Source organism: Pongo abelii, chromosome 10 (genome assembly GCF_028885655.2).
Source record: "Pongo abelii isolate AG06213 chromosome 10, NHGRI_mPonAbe1-v2.0_pri, whole genome shotgun sequence".
In the NCBI taxonomy this organism is placed as follows: domain Eukaryota; kingdom Metazoa; phylum Chordata; class Mammalia; order Primates; family Hominidae; genus Pongo; species Pongo abelii.
This window is the reverse complement of record NC_071995.2, coordinates 13,799,610-13,821,538: the sequence shown is the minus strand read 5'-3', so window position 1 is coordinate 13,821,538 and position 21,929 is coordinate 13,799,610. Positions and strand designations below refer to the sequence as shown.

Below are 21,929 nucleotides of genomic sequence, written 5' to 3'. Positions count from 1 at the left end.
GTAAATACGATAGTCTCCGTAGAGTTCACCAGTAAGGCAACTAATATATAATGATAAAGATTCCAAAATGTTTGCTCATATTTCCTGAGTAAGCATTACATACAACCTAAGGAGTGAGAGGTTTTGGTCTCCCTTTCCTAATAATACCCCCATCATGGGCAAAAAATAAATGAATAAATAAATAAATAAAAATAAAAATAATCCAAGAGAAATATCCTGGGAAGGGTGTTGTCTTATCTTCTTTATTTGTACTAAACAAAGGTTGGAAGACACTTTTCTAAAAATCTGTTTTGAGGGCTCAGAATTTAAACTCTTCCTCTGCGGTCTTTGCAAATCCAATAGCCTTTTTGATGCCAAATGAAAAGTTTCCTGTGCATCCTCCAGAAACACCATTTCTTGTGACAACTCTTCAGAGCTATACGCGTGACTTCCAGCACTGGGGTCCATCAGAGGACCCGCTGGATCCCTTAGGACTGTCTGCAGAGTTTCAGGAACACAGCAAATATATCCACGGTCACTGTTGGAAGAAATGGCAGCACGGCTGGTGATCATGCTATTGTCTGAACTGCCTCAAATGCTTTATAGATGGATGTGGAATGAGGGTGCAAACATGCACTCAGCCACGCATCTACTCTATGCCTACACAGGCTTGTCCTCTGGTGGTCAAGAGAGGCTGTTCTTCCAAGGTGTCAGGAAGAGGGGGTATGCACAAGAAAACAAACTTGAGGGGAAACGGTCCATGTTTGCTGTTCACTCTCTTGTTACAAGTTCTAGAAGGAAGATCAACACTCAATTGTCTGACAAAATGAGGAACAAGTCTAGAACCCTCTTGTATCTCACTCTGATTCCTCCAGCTCTTCATTCTGTCACGCAGAGCCTTCCGGTTCAAGATCCTGCATCTCCAAGAGCGGGGTCATGAACCAGGAAGGAATCTCCTCAGTCAGGTTCAGATACAGCGTTAAATCAATCCACCAAATTAAAAGGGTGGTGGCAGGTTCACATACCTACAGCAAAAGTTGTTCTGAGGGAAACGTGTCATTTGAAACCTGAAATCTTCCCTTCAGCATAGAGGGGGTGATTTCCCACCTTTCCAGCTATAACACTCTCTTCTGCTTCCTTTCACTTCATTACACCACCTATGAGACAGACAGGAATTATTATCTTTATTAATAAAGTGAATTAAAATAGATTGGTTTGGACATTTGAGAAATTCTTGAAGTCACAGGGCTCTACTGGGTAACATGAACCAGAGCTGGAAGTCCATGAAGCACAAACTTTGGAGTCCGACAGACGAGGTTTAATCTGATTTCTAGCTGCAGGGCCTTGGGCAAGGCATTCAGACTCTCTGAGCCTCAGTTTTCTCATCTAAAAAATGGGGACAACACTATATTGTGTTGTTAGTAACAACAAATGTGATACGTGTAAGTTACTTGGCACACAGACATTCAAGAAATGGTAGATTTGAACTAATATTAGAGGTATAGGTGCCATAGCACACAGAAAAAAGCTAATCAATAAAAAGTTTATTCTTGAGGCATTTTCTTTAGTTTAGATCACCAAAGGATTAGAATTAACACGTGCAGGAGGGTAGAGCTAAGCATAACAAATAGGTGAAAAGAAAGGTAGAGAACAAGTCAACTGAAAGCAACATTCCAAACGAAATTACACCCTTGGCAGCCAAAGACAAGGGTTGGGTTTTCCGTGTTAGTCACTGCTGAGGATTAATGAGCTGGAGAACACATGGCTGAGATGCTCTCTTAAGCAAGAATTATTCCAGCAGGGTCCTGAGTTGCAGAAGGAGAAATGCCATTTCCCTTCAGTCTGGACAGCCCTGCTCACTCCAGGGAAGCACATGAACCAAAACGCCATTTCTCCTGACTCTGGGCTGCAAGCTGTGGGGAAAGCCTAGAAACAGAAGGTGGATAATTTTTATGATCCCAATGCTTGGTCAAAATGCAATGGTGCAGCATTTAGGGTCAAGGTGGGCTAACTGTAACACCAGGCTTTCTGGAATCTTTTTAAGATAATGATGAATGCAACTGACAAGAACAAAATAATACACCATTGCCACAATACAGGCCAAACACAGAAATCTGTCCAATTCAGAGGCAAGAAATACACCACAGTTTTAGTTGGAAGCCAGAATAAAGTGTACACATTTTCTAAACCACATACTGAACTAAACCTAACTTATTTTCCTAAGCCTTAAATCAATTTGAACTGGGTTTAAGTATAAAAATATGTAAAGATGTTTTTGATGCAGGGCGTGTAATTTTATATATATATAAACTGAATTGGGTACTAATTGGAATAGCAAAATATGCTTAGAATCAAAACAAACAGCAGCTTGAGAATTCAATTCTAAATTGATTAAAAACAAAAGGAAATGGGCTGGGTGCGGTGGCTCATGCCTGTAATTCCAGCACTTTGGGAGACTGAGGCGGGCAGATCACTTGAGGTCAGGAGTTGGAGTTCAAGACCAGCCTGGCCAATGTGGTGAAACCCTGTCTGTACTAAAAATATAAAAAATTAGCCTGCCATAGTGGTGCATGCCTGTAGTCCCAGCTACTCTGGAGGCTGGGGCAGGAGAATTGCTTGAACCCAGGAGGCAGAGGTTGCAGTGAATCAACATCATGCCACTGCACTCCAGCCTAGGTGACAGACTGAGACCCCGTCTCAAAAAAAATAAAATTAAAATTAAAAAATAAAATAAAAACAAAAGGAAATAAACTCACAGTTAGTCATTGATTGATGATGATGATGATGATGATACTATACTTCCTGATACTTGATTCTCAGTGTAATGACATATGTCCTCCCAGGGTAGACTGGTCCTGGGTTTACTCCTGCAATGCTCTCGATACCTTCCAACTGGAAAATCTACCTTCTGACTGGTGTGGCCTTTGAGAAATGTGTTGGGCTCGAGATCACAGGGAGGATTAGGCCCCACATATGAAAACAGAAGACAGCTAATTAACTTTTTCAACTTAGTAATCATCAACTTTATTATTAGCATATTAACCAGGGATTATGCCATTTTGGGTTTGTGTGTGTGTGTGTGTGTGTGTGTGTAATCAGTATGTAGACATTATTACATGTGCAAATGTAATAATGTTTTAATAATGTAAATAATTAGCAACTTAAATTGACCTGTTTTGTCAGAATGTGTTGATTAGATCCTGGGAACTATTAGGGGAAAATAAAAATATGGATCCTCACCAGTTGAACCAGTACAGAGTGAGTTAGTTGTGTTGCTTAAAAATAGAGAAGGTAGGGGGAATAAAGATCACTTTCACACTTCCAGAGTGACATGGAAATTGGGACTCAGGGACAGCCTCTAAATGGAAAAAGAGGAAGGTTTGGGAAAGTGGGGAGGTGCGTGGACCTGCACCTGGAGCAGTCCTTTGGCAGATCTTCCTGGAGAAGGTGAAGATGCTGGCAGAGGGAAATAAAGGGTTTAATTCCCTGCAGCCAGGCGTTTGACAATGGCTCAGATTTTCAGAGATGTGACAAACCAAGAGGACTTGGCCACAAGGCCTCAGTTTTCTGTGGTTTCAAATTTACTCATCTGAGAAACATGGGACCTTCTAGCCATTGTAAAGAAACAAACCCAGCGATCCCCAAGAGAATGAGTTGCTGATTCAGAAGTTGAAGAAAGAAAGGACTGTGTGATTCCTGGCTCCTTCCCCTTCCGCATTCTGGGCTCTGTTCTCCGCTCCCCTGAGTAAGTCTCGCCGCCTGTCCTGCTTGATCTGTCTGTACTCTCAACAGTTCTCAGTGAGGCTCCTCTAAGGGGCTGAATCAGATTTATGCAGGTCTGAGAAGAGTGAGTTCCTGCAGACACAATACCTTCTGAGTTTCTGCTCAGCAGCACAGTTTGAGGCCTGGACTCTAGGGCACATACTGCATATGTAAAATATCAGCCCACGTGGGAATGATTTCTTCGAGTTAGTCTGGCCCCACCTTGAACAGTTTAACTTGGATTCCATTTGTCTTCCCCCTGTCCTACTTTCCCCTGTGGCTGAGAGAGGATTTTCCATTTCATGTTGCAGACATGTGAGGCATCTCAGTCCCGCTCCATTCATCCACACATCTGGAAGAGCAATGCTCACATCTGGAGCCCATTCTCAGCTGGAAGACGTCTTTCGACATTCTTTTCTTTGAAACCCAATCCATGTAACCTCTTGTTCAAAAGGGCCTCTGAACTACTGGAATCATTTGCAGAGGCTCAGGAAAAAGTCCTTAATTTCATCCCTACGTGGTGGAATTTATGACTCAAACCAAACCCAACATTCTGTTTCTGATTGCTTTTTTTCAATAATGACTCTTTGGAGCTACGTGTTTAAAAGGACAGAAGTTCTAGCTTAGGACACATACCAAAGGAAGGTGACAGCAAGCTGTTCAGTAATGACCAGGGCGAGTCCATTGAAGTTCTGTAAGCTTCAACAACCTAGGTCATTTCTTCATCAATAAAATTGGGATTCATGGTTTAAAAATAGACACAGGAGTGTGTGAGGATAAGGGAGGTAACATATCTGGACATGCTTTGTCTCACACCTGTGTAGGATAAGGATAGATGGAGAAGGGGAAGGGGTTTGTGTCAGGCTGAGACAGTCTCTGCATTTGCTCACTCATCTCTCCATAAACCCATGAAAGACCCCAACATAGGACTCCATGATGCCCCACTGAGCAGGAGAAAGGAAGAAGTCTCAAGAACACAAGACCGAATCGACAGTATTTGATCAGCATGCATGCAAATTACCCAGCCATTCTGAAAAACTACAGCTTCTGGTTCAGTGGTCTGGGATGGGACTGAGGTCTGCATTTCTAACAAGCTCCCAGAGGCTGTCCACGCTGCGAGTCCCCAGATCATGTTTGGTACTAGAGAAATGGGCCCCAACTCAAAAAATTCAACCTCTGCTAACAAGTGAATTTGTCATTTTGCAGGGTCAACTCTAATTCTCAAAAGTCTCTAAGTCACTGGACAGAGAGGTGTGGAAGGAAATAAAATTCACATTTCTGAAATGCAGAAAGGCCAATTCATCTCCACCTTTACCCTCTTCTGCCGGAAGGCAGGAGCCACGCCAGCCTCTTGGGTGTGAAGGGAAGACTAACTGCCTTACTTTACCCCATTCCCTACCTTCAAGTATTTCCCTGATTGCGTCAGGTTTATACCTAGTGGAGGGAATGACACAACTATGGATGGCTGCCTTTGACCTTCAGCAATTGCCCAACTCCCAGCCAAGCTGCTGGGAGAGGAAGATAGGCAGCCACTATTTCCATGGGGGCACTGCCTGCCAGCTCCTCCTGCCCCTAAGCTGTGTTGCCTGGCAACCAGAGGGTGGGAGAAAGGGAGGAATGGAAGTAGGTAAGGAGGTAAGGGAGAAATTATGATGACAGGAGACAACAGCTAACAGCTCCTAGTCACACAGACACACACCCAGCAGTGTGGAATGTTAGTGAGCCTCAGAGGGAGGGCGCCAGTGGGTGTGAACCTCGAAAGCAAGAGGCCAGAAGTGCAAAAACATTCATTTTTTCCATTTTATTATTTTTTAAATACCAATAATAAAAAAGGAGAAAAAAATTCCTACTTCTTAGATGAGCTGGCAGGCAGGAAGAAAAAAACTGGAAAACAACTTATAAAAACCAAGGGAATCATTAAAGGGTGTGGAGGGGGCTGGGGAGAGATTGGTAAAAATCCTGTGCTAAAAACTAAAACATGTCTTGAAATGTGGCCAAAAAATTGTTTGTAGTAAGATTCTAAAAATCTGAAGTGAGACTTGGACCAGGCAGGAGGTTCTAGTGGCCCCTGAATGAGGAGGGGTGGGCAGTTCCCTGTGGCCCACCCACCACCACCCTACTGCCCCATCAGTGTCTTCCTGGGCAGAGGACACCCCAGTCCACAGGAGGGTGAGGAAAGTGGTAGAAGAGTTTTGATTCAAGTTGCAATTATGGAACTTCAGTTTTCTACATAGGTTGAAAGCCTTAATTCGGACCCTAAAGAGTCCCTTAAACTTGTAACCATCTCTGATCTGGCCTTCCCGCTTCCTGCCGTTCCCACACTCCAAATCCTACCGCATTTTGCCATAAGGATGAATTCCTCTGAAACACAGATGGAATCACGTTGCTCAAAACTTTTTTTCATAGTTCCCCACGGTCAACAGAGGAAATTCCAAACTTCTTAGCATGGCATTCAATGCTTTCCACAGTCTTGCCTTAGCCCACTTTTCCAGAGTCACCTCCAGCCGCTCCCCCTCTTCCCCCCACCCACCCACTGCCAAAACAACCTCCTTAGAATCCAGCCACTAGATAACACCATTCCCCATCAGGCCATGAACTTCCAACTCATCTCACCCTTTGAACATTACTATCATTCCCCTTTCGACTTATCTTCCGAACAAGCCCTATTTACCTTTTAAAAGATACACAAATGTACAGTTTTTCAAAGTAATTCATGCACATAATTTAATTTTTTTAAGGTGCAGGGGATTTAAAATGCAAAGCAACAGTCTCTTCCCTTCCTCTTCCCTCTCTGCTTCCCCCTGCCCACTCCCTCTACCTAATCACCTTGCATTCTCTTTGAGTTTTCTCTCCTGGTGATTACTTTTATTTCTCTAAAAACTGTTTCTTGATTTCTATAAAGCTATTTCTTAATTTAGCAATTTTACATAGCATTTTCTTGCATTCTGACTATAATAAATGAGGGTTTAGCATACATGGAACATACCACTATTTTCATTTTCCTAATGGAAACCGTTAATAACATTAAGGCAGGTTACCAGGAGAAGCACCGTATAGTAAGAGGTAAGAGCTCAGGCTCCAAAGCCTGACAGGCTGAGTCGGATCGCTAACTTACTGCTTTCCACTGAGTGATCTTGGCCAACTGATTTAACGTCTCTGTGCTTACATGTCATCAAAAAACATTTGAAGACACAAATTAGTGTTTCCTGAAAGGCTGTAAAATCTATACTGGTCACTGGTCTCTCCAGACGTGCAGCAAAACTGTCATTGTGTGTTACTCTTCACTATGATTCCAGGTTGAATACACTGCTTCTGGAATTTTATGTCTTCCTCTGGCTTGTTCTACTTTCTCATTTTGCAGGAGTGTGTTTTCAAATGACTTCCAAAAAAAGGTGTGTAAAATTAAGCCTTCTGACTTCTTATCTGTCTCAAAATGTCTTTTCCTCTGCCTTCAAGTTTCATAGATATTCTTGAGGAGTATATAATTCTAGTTGATACATAAGCATATTCATCTAATAGTAAGAAGAAGAAAATAAAATAAAGAATTCTAGTTGAAAACCACTTTCCTTCATAATTTAAAGCAGTTAAAAACTGTTTTCTAGCAAACTGTGCTGCTGTTAGAAATCTTTGATGCTCATTTATTTGTATGTTGGCATTATTTTTTCTCCATTTCTCTCTCTCAGAAAACATTTAAGAACTCTCTTTTCAGTATTAGTGTCCTGAATTTTATGCTGTTTCATTTGCCAACTCTTCTTTATTGTAGTGAGCACAAAGTGAATACGTCTTTCTTAAATTTTGTGTCCTTCAACTCTGGGGAATTCTCTTGTGATGTTTTTCTGTAATTCCTTCCCTCATCTGTTTATCTTCATCTCTTTTTGGAGCCTCTATCAGTTAGATGTTGGTTCCCTGGATTAGTCTATGTGGTACCTTTTTTGTCCTTTTTTTTTTTTTTAATCTCTGTCTTTTTATTTTACTTTTCCTCTATTTTATCCTCCAACTTTTTAATTATTGTTTTTATAGCATTCTCTTCTTTTAATTGATGTGATATCTTCATAAACATCTCTGAATATACAAATTCGAGTTTCTTTCAAGTTCCTCATGTATCCTGAATTAACTTGTTTTCCTGTGGAGTCATTTCTCTTTTTCTTAATTGTGTTTCATAGTTTCTTTCAAATGCCTACCAATTGGTGATGCAAGCAAAACTGGCTAAACTCAGAGTACGCCAGAGGTCATGCAGACTACCCGGCTCCACTACAGGGTCAGTGGGAATGGAGCCTGATGTGGCATCAGCTCCCACACCAGGAGCAGGTTGTTCAGTTTCTTTACAGAGGAGCAATCCTTCCCCCATGATAGGGTAGAGAAGTGGGGAGTTTCAGCCCACATCTCATTCTTGTTCACCATCAAATCTAGAGTTTTTGAGTCCTCTAAATTTAGAATTTTGTACCCTTCCAGGGTTCTGCAGGAAAAATCAGCCCTTCCAGCCACCCCCTGCCTGCACATCTCCTTCCCTGTGCCTTGCCCTGCTCACCCCACCCCATTAGCTCTTGGTCCTTTTGCCACTCCTGCAATCCACACAGCACACCATCACTTAGCCTCCAAAGATCCTCTCCACATCCTCTTGATTTCCAGAGAGAAGGTTCAGATCCCCTGGGACAGGGTGGGAGGTGTTGGGGGACAACCAGGAATCCTTACTATCAACATTGGATGTGGGGTAATAGAATAATTTTTTCAGTGGTGAAAGACAAACCTTCAACCTAGAATTTTAACTCCAATTAAACTGTCTTTAAATTTGGGGGCAAATTAATGTTATCTCAGGCACATGTAAACCCTCTTTCAATATTCTCTTAGAAGAAGCACTCCAGGAAGAAGTGAAATACATACAAGGGAATATTATGAGACTTATTTTTATTAAGAGTAAATAAATAAATACCATATAATTTTAATTTCTTTCTAAAAAAGAAGCAAAAGTGGAAGTTAGATTTACAGAAGTAAAAGAATCACTAACCATACAACAGATGCTCTCCAAAAAGACCAAAAAAAAAAAATGAAAGGGGAAAATACTTAAAGAAATAAATATTATTTCTTAGAATTAAAGAAAATGAGAGACTTCAATTGGGAAGGCTTATGGAATGTTGTACAACATAGATGGGGAGAATGGTCCACACCTAGACACATTATAGTGAATTTATAAAGTACCAACACTGGCAGAAGAAGAAATTGAAGGTTTGCATAGATAACTATTATAGAAATTAAAAGAGTAATCAGTTGACAAGGCTAGTAAGTACAATCTTGCTTCCAAAACTGGATAATAACAATACCCAAAAAATTATAGTATCTACATACATAGATAATTATATATCTAATATATGCAAAAACTCCTGCAAATCAACATGAAAAAGACTGGAGACCCCAAAGAACAATGGTGAAACATGTAATACACAAATTAGAGAATAGATAACAAGTAAGAGATGAGATATGTAACCCTCCTAGAAATCAGAAAAACACAAATTTAAAAACAATGATATACTATTTTACACACACCCAGTATACAAAGATTAGAAAGCCAGGTAATAGCAAGTTTTGGAGAAGATTCCAGGAAACAGGCTCATTCATTCACTGCTGGAGTGCAGCCATTCTGGAGAGCAACCAGGGAGTATTTAGTGAAATGAAGTACTCCTATGCCTTATGGCCCAATGATCCCCCAGGCTGGTATACACCCAGAGAAGCTCTTGCCAAAGCCATAGGGGTGCATGCACGGGGTTCTTGTTCTGCCATTAGAATGCCATGAGTGAGTCAGGGGTACAGGTAGAGTGTGGAATAGGGCAGGGAGGCACAGAAGGGAAATGGAAGTGAAGATAAGGGATGAAAGGAAAAAAGCAAATGACCAAAACAAAACCAGAATGTGACCTTACACAGCCTACTAACAACAGCGTGGCTGAGGAATGTGTTTAGCTTGGCTGTCTGCATCTGAGGGTCCACAAAACAAAAATCACCACATGCAAGCATTGATCTACCACCTGATATCCTATCCTGGATCAGGGAACTGGGTGAGGGAACTGGTGGTAGAAAAATAAATGAGCAGCTTCTGCCAGGCTTTGACTGAAGAGATGAGCTGGGGAATAGATGTGGCCTCCCAACAGGCTTCTTTCCTCACCTCTCCATTCATCTGGCCTAGTGGGAAAAAGAGAAGGCCTCACCCTCTATAAATAAACCCCTCCCTGGCCCTCAGTAATCTCTCCAGGTTTAGTTCATCCCAAGGCTGCAAGCCCATTTCCCACCCAGACATCATTTCCTTCCACAGAGCCTTTATGGAGCGGGTTCCTCAACCTGTGAGTCATTCCTGCCCATTTCACCCTGGAGTCAAACTGGATCAGTATTGGGATTTGTCACCTGCACTCACTAGAGCACGGCCACAGCCATCTCCGAGCCTCTGGCCCATGTGTGCAGGAAGGGCTAAGGAACCAGGCGGAGGTGAAAGCCTGCGTTTCCCAGGGAAAAGAAATTACTTTAGCATCAGTAACATCTATCTCTCCTAGGTAATCAAACTGAGCACCTGGATAAAGAAACCCCACCTCCCACGGTCCCAATAAGGACAAGAAATTGGCTTCTTGAAGTGACGCAGGAAAATGGAGCCGGCAGTGCAAAGGTGAACTCTAAGAGCCGGTGAAGTTACAAGAACAGATTTTAGCAGAAGCATTGCTGGCCCCTTTTTCTCTGGCACATGCCTGCACCAGACATCGCTTTTAGGACCAAATCCCGTGTTTCCCCTAGATTCCTATTTCATGGATCCTGCCTCTCCTCTGGTTCCCTGGCTCAGAGACACACACTGAGCCATCTCCTGTGACCTACCTGGAATGGGGACCCGCATCCTGGACTTCTCAAGACTTCACCCAGACCGTAAAGTGGCCCTAAGCCCTTTCCAGCTTGCTTGTTCTTAGGTACCAAATAGATAGTCAGTTTGTGGCACTCATTAAGCTTATGCTGTGGGCAGAGCAGTGTAGTGAGGCCTGATGGAGAAAAACAATAGAAATAGAAGTTTTGGTCCCTCAGAGTATGTGAGTGAGCGTCAATGGGTCACCTGTTAAATGCAAGCCATTATCCTCAGCACTTTCATGTACATTCCTTCATTTATCTTCACAGTGACTCCGGGAGTTAGAGCCTCATTTTCTGATTTCCGGAGGAATAATCTGAACCTCTCCGAGATTGAGGAACCTGCCTCAAGTAATGGCTGATAAGTGACATATCCAGGATTCCTGACTCCAAGGCCACAGCGCTTTTCACAACACCACAGCTGCATTAAAGACAGTCCATCCCACCTGCAAATACAGAGCACTGTGCCCTGACATAGACTCAAAAGCGTTTTCAAAATAGCACATCAATAAGAACAAACGCATTAGAAAATAAACGCTGAGCCTGTGTGTTCTGGTCTCTTCTGTAGAAAGGAGGGGTTCAACAGTGAAAGATTCCTTAAAAAGGTAAATTTGAAACCCAGTTTGAAAGAACAAAGGCTACAGATAGGCAGAGAAGAGAAAATAAAGTTGGAATTAGCATCTTCTCTTAAGGTTACGTAGACATTCCTGCCATTATGGAACAAATTTTCCACTCTGTCTACCAAAGTAAGAGGAATTATGCTTAAACGTGGCAGGGTGGACTCAGGTTAGCATAAAAGACATTTCTGGTGATGGGGTAGTTAAATACCAAACTATTTCATCAAAGGAAGTGGTGAAATGTAGATTTTTTTCCCCTCAGATGACTTTGGCTTACTCCTGGAGACAGGAGATGAACACAGCAACTCTGCAGACATCAACTGAAAACGGCAATTCTGGGGCTATAAGAAAACTTTATTATGCTCATATAAAAAGGGTTCAGGGCAACCTATATAACAACAAACTATTGCTCAACCCTAGACCCTCCCAAAGAGCCACTGCAAAGTGGTTTCTCACCTTTCCCATACCCTGAAAAGCAGGAACCAGAAAGGGCCTGAGTCACCAGGTCACGTGACTGAAAGTGCAGCTGGGGCCTCTCTGCACCTGGCATGGCCGCGTGAAACCAAAATTGCCTGTGCCCTGCAAGCTGAGGAGCACCAAGCAGTTACAGGTTATGTCAGGAAACCCAGGGCTGCCATCCAACTGCTGGAGCCGTCCCTGTTTGCAACAGAAGAAAAAGGTATTTGCAATTGCTCCTTCCCCACACTGTGGCTGCTGTTCAGGTGTTAGTTTTAGTTAGTTAGTTAGCTAGCTAGCTGGTTGGTTAGGTAGTTAATTGGCTAGTTGGTTAGTTAGGTGGTTAGTTAGCTGGTTGGTTAGTTAGCTAGTTTTGCAAATAGTATAAGGGCACACTCCATCCCTAAGAAAATGATGTTTTTTCACAGACCTATTAATGATGTAACTGCCCCTTCAGGAAGGCAGGCCTTGAACCAGAAGTCCCCAAGAAGAAACTCTTCCCTTCCTGCTCTAATGATTTCCATTTTCCTAAGAATCCTGGACTCAGAGACTATTCGAGTTAGTAAGACCTTAGGCATTTATTGCAGCCTCGTTATTTTCCAGGAAAGGAAGTTCAAGCCTAAAGGGATGAAGTGACTTGCCCAAGGTCACACATCTTGTCAGCGCCCTTCACCTGGGGTGAACCTTCACACATCCAAGGTGAAGATGAAGGAAGTCAGCCATTTCCCTCTTGTGTTTCAAGCAATGAAGTTTGCTTAAGATTGGTGAATGTAGTCTTAGACATTTCTCCTTCCTCTTCATGCCCCACATACCAACACCACCAAACACATAACAATTGCCTGCTCTGCTTCTCTTTTCATGAGAAGATTTTTAATCTATAGGCACCATCAGTTCCTTCTAGCAGAAATGGAAATGGCTTCCTGACCCACGGACGGAGGTGGCTACCTTTGGCAACTCAGGCGGGATGGCTAATACAGGTGTTTTTTGTCATTCTCATCTCCCAAACCCCACAGCCCACCTTCTCACCACCAAAGGGGATCAGTCAGATGCAGACCATGTGAGATGGCTGGAAGAGCCCGGGTTTTCAAATCAGCAGCCCCAGATACTATTAACTGCATGGCCTCTCTAGAGGCGCTTAGTGATTGGCATCTCTAAATTGGAGATGAAAATGCCGTGGTGCCATGAGAATGGAATGAGATCATATTTGGGAAAAGCCCTTTGGGAATGGTTATGAGAGGAAATGCCAGGGATTTTCATTACTGGCTTCAGGCTGCCCTAGGCTTGACCATGCAGTCGAGTTCACAGCCCAAAGGAAGGGTGTCTGCAGCTGGGCTGGGCCACAGGTGGGGCTGGAGATTGGAAATGTGGGTTCCTCCACCTGTGTACACAAGAAAGCGCCTCTTCCAACAGCCCTCAGAGAGGGGCACGGACAGGGCCAGCCGTAGCCCAATTCCCAGAACGCAGCTGCCGTGTGTCAGCCCTGAAGCTACCTTTTTTTCTCTTCTTTTTTTTTTTTTTTTTTTTTTTTGTTCTCATAGGTCTGGAGCATTTGAAAGGAGCTGGTTCACTACTGGCCTGGCAGACAGGCAGCTTGCTCCAGGGCAACAACTCATGCTTTTCCCCAGTGTGAGCTTGTGCAAGTGGAGAATGCTGGGAATGTGAAGGCTATTCCCTATTACTCCACTTCCTTCGTGCACTCAGTTTCCCCTCCCTCCTCAATTTCTTCCGCAGTCTTGATGAGAAATGATAGTCTCAGAGAGAGAGAAAGCTCTTTTACTCAAGTTAGCCACACCACCTATTTCATCCCTTCTGGAAAACTCCTCCCTCAATAAGCACGGCTGGCCCTGTATACTCCCTTTTCCCATCCAATTGCACCTTCAATTTCTCCTGCCCACAGACTTCCTCTGTGTTTATAAGCATGTACAGACTTCTAATAACTCGAGAAATGTTCCTTGATGTCTCCTCCACCATTCACTCTACTTACAATCCTATTTGTATTTGCTTGCCATTGCCACACTTCTTCAATCAGTGGTCTGTACAAGCAGTCTCTTCTTTCCCGAAAATCAGTATTTTGTCCCACTTCGTGTTCTATAGAAACTCCACTCCCAGAGGTCACTGAGGCATTGTCTAAAGGTCAATGCCTAATTTTTGGTCTTTGTTCTTCCTCTGCAATGTTGATGTTCCACTCAGTGGGATTCACTTCTCCTCTGGCTTCTGTGACAGTACTCAACCCTCATGTCATCCCCGTCTGCTGCTCTGTCCCCTTAATCAACTCCTCTTCTCTTTACTGCCTCCTTCAATAGACGTGTGTCAATATGCAGTTCCCAGGGCCTCTGCTGTTCTGTTTATTCTGTTTCTCTTGTTAATTCCACTTTCTTAAATGGATGGCTTTTCATTTTGAAAGCGTGTCCCAAATCTGTATCTCCGTATATGACTACTCTGACCTGCAAAAGCCTATTGGATATGTTCCTCAGGGTCTTCATAGTTATTTGATATATCTAAAATTAAATTCATCATCTTTCTGGATTCCCTGTTTCTGTTAATAATACTTATCTCTCAGTTAATCATTTGGAAGCTAAGCTTGAAAACCATTCCTAATTCCTTCACCTGTTTCATTCATCCCCATGTTCAGTCAATCACCAAGTAAGTCAGCTCTTCTTTCTAACAAGTAAAAAGGAGAGTTCTAAAGCAATCTCCTTTCCTCCTTACTCATTTTATTTCTGCTGACTTCACCCTCCATAGTTCAGATAAATTGTTCTTTTATTCGTTCATTTAACAACTATGCATATGTATCAAGTGTCTACTCTGAGCCAGGCTTTGTGCTAGGAATTAGGTAAGCAAAAACAGACTCAGACTTTTCCTATTCCAGCAACAGAATTTATAACCTGGGAGAAGAGACAAGCATCGCTCAGGAAAATGCTAATGAAAATAGAGCTATAAATTGAAATTAGTACTCCTGAAAGAGAAGAACACAATTAAGGATTGAGACATCAAGTATTAGTAGAAATTGACTAGACAAATGGAGGTGTCCTGCTCAGAAGAGGAAGAAAGTTGCTTACTGATGGAACAATTTATTCTAAGACTATTTGGTTAAAAGGAATATAGGAGGTTCAGGAAACAGAGAGGCCAATGAGGCTGGAGCTGAGAGGGCAAGGGGTAAGATGAGACTGGAGAAGAAAGAAAGGGACAGACTATGTCAGGTCTGGTCAACCAAGGTAAGGTATTTGGTTGGACTCCATCCTAAGATCAACGAGGAGCAAATGAAGAGTTGTTACTATTGCTCACTTTGACAGTAGCCACGGCCTCCTGCTGAGATTCTGGCTTTCCTTACTCCAATCTGTGTTGCATGTCATCACAAGAGTTTTCATGGGATAATCTGCTAATCTATCCCTCTACGTTTACTTCCCAACATCATCTTACACAGTGTATACGTCATAGCTAACTGGTCTACCCTTTGGTCCCTGGGCTATCTTGTGCTTTCCCGACCCTGAGATTTTGCTCAACTCCCATATCCTCCTCTGCTTCAGCTGCTGTCTACCACTCCCCTCTATCTCATGCCTGCCCGCTTGTTGAAGGAATCATTTAAATCCAATATTTACTGGAAATCATAAACCTAACTTAAACATGACTCTCCGTGCTTTCAACAACCATGATACTTATATTGCAAGAGCCTGGTCTTTAGGGCCACAGAGTCTTGGTTTGAGTGCTGATTTTGAGCAAATCACTTATTTCTGGAAGCCTCAGATATCTAATATATAAAATGGATAAAATTATTGGACTTATCATATAGAGTTGTTGGAAGAATTAAATCGGAATACATTTCTGAAGCATCTAAAAGAATACCTGGCACATAGCAAACACTGAATACATGTTACTCACGGGCCCCCTTCTCATTCTCTTACTTTTCGAAAGAAATGATAGGCTTTCTGAAGAAAGGGACTATGTGTTATTTATCTTTATTTCTACACCTGACATAATAGATATCCAACCCATAACACTGAAGGATTGAAGATGTTGAATGAATGCTGAAAAATGTTAGAGAATTGTTTAATGATGTGGAATGCAATATTAGAAAATCTTTTCATTAACACACCACATTAGCAGATTAACGGGAGAAATCTGATCATCTCATAGATGGAAAATAGCCAAAATTTAACTTTGTCATGAAAAACATCTTAACGACAGTAAAACATTTATGCCTATCCAATGAAGAAAAAAGAAAAAAAGTAACAGTCTTAATCTCAAAAGTGTATTCACTAAAATACTATAGGTAACATTATATTCGATGGTAAAATCTTAAAAGCAATTGCATTAAAGTCAGGCGTAAGACAATAATGCTTATATCAACATTTCCATTCACTCCTGGACAGTGAAATAAGACAAGGATTAGAAAAAGAAATGCACAAAGTAAAAAAAGAATTTACAAAACTGCCCCTACTGGCAGAGGAGAGGAGTATCTATAGAAAATCTACATTAAAAATGAATATCGGCCAGGCACAGTGGCTCACGCCTGTAATCCCAGCACTTTGGGAGGCCAAGTCGGACAGCTAACTTGAGGTCAGGAGTTCGAAACCAGCTGGCCAACATGGTGAAACCCCATCTCTACTAAAAATACAAAAATTAGCCAGGTGTGGTGGCGGACGCCTGTAGTCCCAGCTACTCTAGAGGCTGAGGCATGAGACTCACTTGAACCTGAGAGGTGGAGGTTGCAGTGAGCAGAAACCATGCCACTGTGCTCTAGCCTGGCTGACAGAACAAGACTGTCTCAAAAAAAAAAAGTATCAGTAAAATTAATAAAAGCTTTCAGCAATGTTATTAGAAACAAAATCAATGGGTAAAAATCAACAGTATATATCTGTATCCATATCCATATTCATAGAGCTGAATAATGGAATATTATTCAGTCTTAGAAGGAGGTACCAATACAGCTACAACATGAAAAGCACCTTAAAAGATTGTGCTAAATGAAAGAAGCCAGTCACAAACGACTACATCATATATAATTTTATTTATATGAAGGCCCAGAAGAGAGAGACATACAAAGATAGAAGGGAGATCAGTGGGCCGGGCACAGTGGCTGATACCTGCAATCCCAGCACTTTGGGAGGCTGAGGCAGGTGGATCACGAGGTCAGGAGTTCGAGACCAGCCTAGCCAACATAGTGAAACCCCATCTCTACTAAAAATACGAAAATTAGCCAGACTTGGTGGCACCCACTTATAGTCCCAGCTACTTGGGAGCCTGAGGCAGGAGAATCGATTGAACCTGGGAGGCAGAGGTTGCAGTAAGCCAAGATCGCACCACTGCACTCCAGCCTGGGCGACAGAGCAAGACTCCATCTTATAAAAAAGAAAGTAGATCAGTGGTTGCCTAGGACTGGAGGAGATAGGGAGGGACAGGAGAAGGCGGGGAAATGAAGGATACTGGGCTTCTTGCTGTGATGAAAATGTTCTAAACTTGATTATAGAGATGGTTGCACAAATTTTTGAATATAGTAAGCTAATAACCATTGAATTGTACATTTTAAATGGGTGAATTGTATGCTGTGTGAACAATAAAGCTATTAAAACTCAATAGATGCCTATAAATAAGTAATACACTGTTAGAAAACTTAGTGGGAAAAAGAATTCCATTCATAAAATCAACAAAAACTGTACAATGTCTACAAATCTAATAAATATTATATAAAACCTTTATTAAGAAAATTACAATGTTGAAGCAAGAAGAGACCTGAATAAATAGAGAAATAAAACATGTTCATGTTCATGGATGGAAGACTCAATTTTTTTTTTTTTTTTGAGATGGGAGTCTTGCTCTGTCGCCCAGGCTGGAGTGCAGTGGCGTGATCTTGGCTCACTGCAAGCTCCACCTCCCAGGTTCATGCCATTCTCCTGCCTCAGCCTCCCGAGCAGCTGGGACTACGAGCATCCACCACCACGCCCGGCTAATTTTTTGTATTTTTAGTAGAGATGGGGTTTCACTGTGTTAGCCAAGATGGTCTCCATCTCCTGACCTCGTGATCCAGCCACCTCGGCCTCCCAAAGTGCTGGGATTATGAGCCACAGCACCCGGCCTGAAGACTCAATATTTAAAAAGACATCAATTCTCTTGAAACAAGTCTTTGAAAGAAATACAATTCCATTAAAATCTTTATTTGGTCCTAAAATTCAAATGGAAGAGAAAAGGCCCACAAATCGCTAAGATACTCCTGAAGTAGATAAATAAAGTGAGGGACAGGGCTTGCTGGTCCTGTCCCTCACTTTATTTAATTACACTTCGAGGTATCTATAGAAACAAAAATGAGAATGTAATAAAGATTTATGTTCAGAGAGGCTATTTGCTGCATGGTTTATAATAGCAAAAAAAATCAAGAGTTTTTATAAAGTAAAATTATTAAGACAGTGCATTAATAAGGGATGAACAAGTAAGCCAACAGAGCAGAGAGCTCAGAAACAGACTCTCATATAAACTAAAATTTAATAAATGAGAGAAGTATCTCTAAAAAAATCAGTGGAGAAAAGATGGCATATTTAGTAAGTGGTCCAGATACAATTGAGTACCCCTAAAATTATATCACCCCCCTCCCAGCAGTCACAGACATAAATTCCAAGTGGATTAAAACATAAATTTGGAAAAAAAACTTCACGAATTTTAGAATAAAATTGGGAAAATATCTTCATGACATCTTTTGTCTTAAAGCAAGAAAATATTAAATTTATATGAAAAAATACAAACTGATTATTTTTTAAATTCTGCACTATTATAGATGTGAAGAAACAGTAAAATAAGTCACAGATGAAGAGACCATATTTTCAATGCATATAATCAACAAAGGATGTCTAGAAAATATAAAATACTTATATAATTCAATATGAAAGAACAAGTAGCGCAATAGAAAAATAGTTAAAATATACAATAGGAAATACACAGGAGAAGAACAAATGGCCAATATACTTGTGAAAAATGCTTGACCTCACTAGAATTATGAAAATGGAAGTTAAAAAAAATTAAAGCTTCTCAATACCAAATCTTCTCAAGGATGCAGAGAAAGAAGAACTCAAAAATTACTGGTGAGAATGTAAATTGGTAAAACCCACTACGGATTAAAATACGGCAATATGTGTAAAATTAAGGATATGCATGTCCTAGGACCCAGCAATTCTCCTTCTCTATATATATACCTTGGAAAAACTATAGCACAAGTGCACAAGGAGGCACGTTAAAATTTTTTTTGCAGCATTTTCTGTGATAGCCAAAAAAATCCTAACAGAAGAATGAAGAGTTATAATTAAATATCTATAGTAGTTAAAGTGGACAAACTTCAGAAACTTAATTTGGTTACTTGTTTATTTAAAATAAATAAATATTGTTTAATGTAATTTGGAGCAAAAAAAATAAAAATATAACGAAAACCACCTCCTGAAGGGCATATTACAGTATGATACCATTTATACACATTTATAAAATGCAAAAAACAACACTGTAACTTAGGACACATGAATATGCTGTAAAAGTATCAAAACATGCACAGGAACTACCATCAGAAGCCTAAAGAAGTGGTTTTTTGGGTGCAGTGGCTCACACCTGTAATCCTAGCACTTTGTGGGGCTCAGGCAAATAGACTGCTTGAGCCCCGGAGTTCGAGACCAGCCTGGGCAACATGGCAAAACCCTGCCTCAACAAAAACCATGAAAATTAGCCAGCCACGGTGGCGTGTGCCTGTGGTCCCAGCTACCCATGAGGCTGAGGTGGGAGGATCACCTGAGCCCAGGAGGTCAAGGCTGCAGTAAGCCATGATCACACCACTGCATTCCAGCCTGCATGACAGTGAGGCGCTGTCACAAAAAAGAAGAAGGAAGAAAGAAGAAGAAGAAGGAGGAGAAGGAGAAGGAGAAGCTTTTCTGGTTGGGGTCAGACAGAAGAATAGTGGAGCATGGCAATGAGCAGTGAGGGGAGTTCCACCAGGGATTCAACTACATCTAACATGTTTTGCGAAATATGGCAAACTTTAAGATTTTAAAACTGGCAGCAATCGCTTCTCAGCCTTTTGGCTAAGGTCATATGTAAAACTGGTGGTGAGTATACAGAATTCTTATAAATATTCTCTATTTGTTTGTATATATTTAAACTATTTAACAATAATTTTAAAAGTAAAAACCTAAGTTTTTACAAATATGCTAGACAAAGGGTTAATGCCTTTAATATAGAAGAAAGCCTCTTACAAAGGACAAAAACATCCACCATAGATAAATGAAAAAAAATGAACAGAGAATCCAAAAAAATTGTACGTAGTTAATGAACATTTTAAGCCATCATCAAAGAAATTCAAATTTAAAATAAATGGATATTATTTTCACATATAAGATTAGCAAAAATATTTTTCTTGGTAATATTCAGTGTTGGCAAGAATATGATTCCATGAGGTTATTCACTGCTAGTAAGGGCATAAACTATTATTAATATTCAGGAAAACCATTTGGCAGTTTGGATTAAAATGTCCATAACTTTTTTTGAGAGAGGGTCTCCCTCTGTTGCTCAGGCTGGAGTGCAGTGGCATGATCTCAACCTCCTCCTCCCAGACTCATGCGAACCTCCCAGCTCAGTCTCCCAAGGATCTGAATGTATGGGTGCACACCACCATGCCTGGCTAATTTTTTGAAGAGATGAGGTTTCGCCATGTTGCCCAGGGTAGTTTCAAACTCCTGGCCTCAAGCAATCCAATCCACCAACCTCAGCTTCCCAAAGTGCTCAGATTACAGGCATGAGCCACTGCGCTCAGCCTAAAATGTCTAACTTTTTACCCTGTAATTAATTACACCTCTAGGTATCTATAGAAACAAAAATGGGAATGTAATAAAGATTTGTGTTCAGAGAGGTTATTTGCTACATGGTTTATAATAGCAAAAAAAAAAAAAGAGAAAAAAAGACGCAGCATAAACATCCAATAATAGGGAATGATTCCATAAATTATAGATTATGGTTTACTCATCAGAGCGATTATTATGTACTCATTCACTTAAGATGATGTTTCTAAAGAATTCTTAAAGTACTTCTAAAAAGCATGCAAAAAAAAAGAATTCCTAAAGATATGGAAAAATAACTGTGATGTAATATTAAGTGGCAGTATAGGATAGACCTGTAATATAGTGTCACCCCAGCTATGTAAATATATACAAGGGTCCTCATTACCCACATATTCACTATCTAAGTCACCACAGTTGCAAGATTTCATTAAGTATGAGAGGCGGCTTGGAGAACTACACAAATCACATGCAAAACCACTAACAGATAAGGAGCTGGAGAGTTAGAGTGGTAAAAAATCAAAGAGAAAGTCAACAAGGATGATACGAGACAGGCCCTGCAAAAGAGAATGATGTAACAGTTAAAAGTCTTAAGAGAGACTGTTGAGGAATTTATGAACTCTTCAAATATTTTTACAAAAAATTTCCCTTTTTAATTGTTACCAAAAAATCAAACATGTGGTCAAAGATGTGGTATTGAAGCTTTCATTTTCTTTTAAGGATCACGAGGTCAGGAGATCGAGACCATCCTGGCTGACACGATGAAACCCCGTCTCTACTAAGAATACAAAACATTAGCCAGGCGTGGTGGCGGGCACCTGTAGTCCCAGCTACTCGGGAGGCTGAGGCAGGACAATGGCGTGAACCTGGGGGGCGGAGCCTGCAGTGAGCCGAGATCGCGCCACTGCACTCCAGCCTGGGCCACAGAGCGAGACTCCGTCTCAAAAAAAAAAAAAAAAATTGTCTGCCCCATGTCATCCCAAATCTCCTTATTTATTGACATTTTCTTCTAAGAATTGGTATAAAATTGCAAGTATAACTTAAATTTTATTTAAAATACTTACAATAAAATTATTTTTATAATTTCATTACATTCCCAAGATAAAATCATAATCTTTTTAACTGCTTATTATGAAATTTTCACTCCTATTTTAATTGATTAACTTCACATGATCATTTTCTAGTACCGTTATCTTGGTTTAACAAAAACTTCCTGATCGTTCATACAGAAGACAAAAAATAGAATGACACTGTCCAATAGAAACATAATGTGACCCACTCATGCAATTTTAAATTTTCTAGGAAACACATTAAAAATTTTAAGAACAAATGGATGAAATTAATTTTAATATATTGATTTAACATAACTATCCAAAATATAATAACTTCATGTAATCGATATAAAATTATTCATGAGATTTTTAACTAAATCTTCATAATCCAG

The 21,929-nt window shown here is 40.9% G+C and overlaps 1 long non-coding RNA gene across 1 annotated transcript in view; it reads right to left on the bottom strand.

The window, feature by feature from the left end:
* Positions 1-217: 217 nt before the first annotated feature.
* Positions 218-21,929, bottom strand: part of LOC134759490 (uncharacterized) — a 63,608-nt gene continuing 41,896 nt past the window's right edge. The window contains exon 2 of the long non-coding RNA XR_010135726.1: positions 218-1,136. This is a non-coding gene — a long non-coding RNA (uncharacterized LOC134759490). The remainder of the gene's footprint in view (positions 1,137-21,929) is intronic.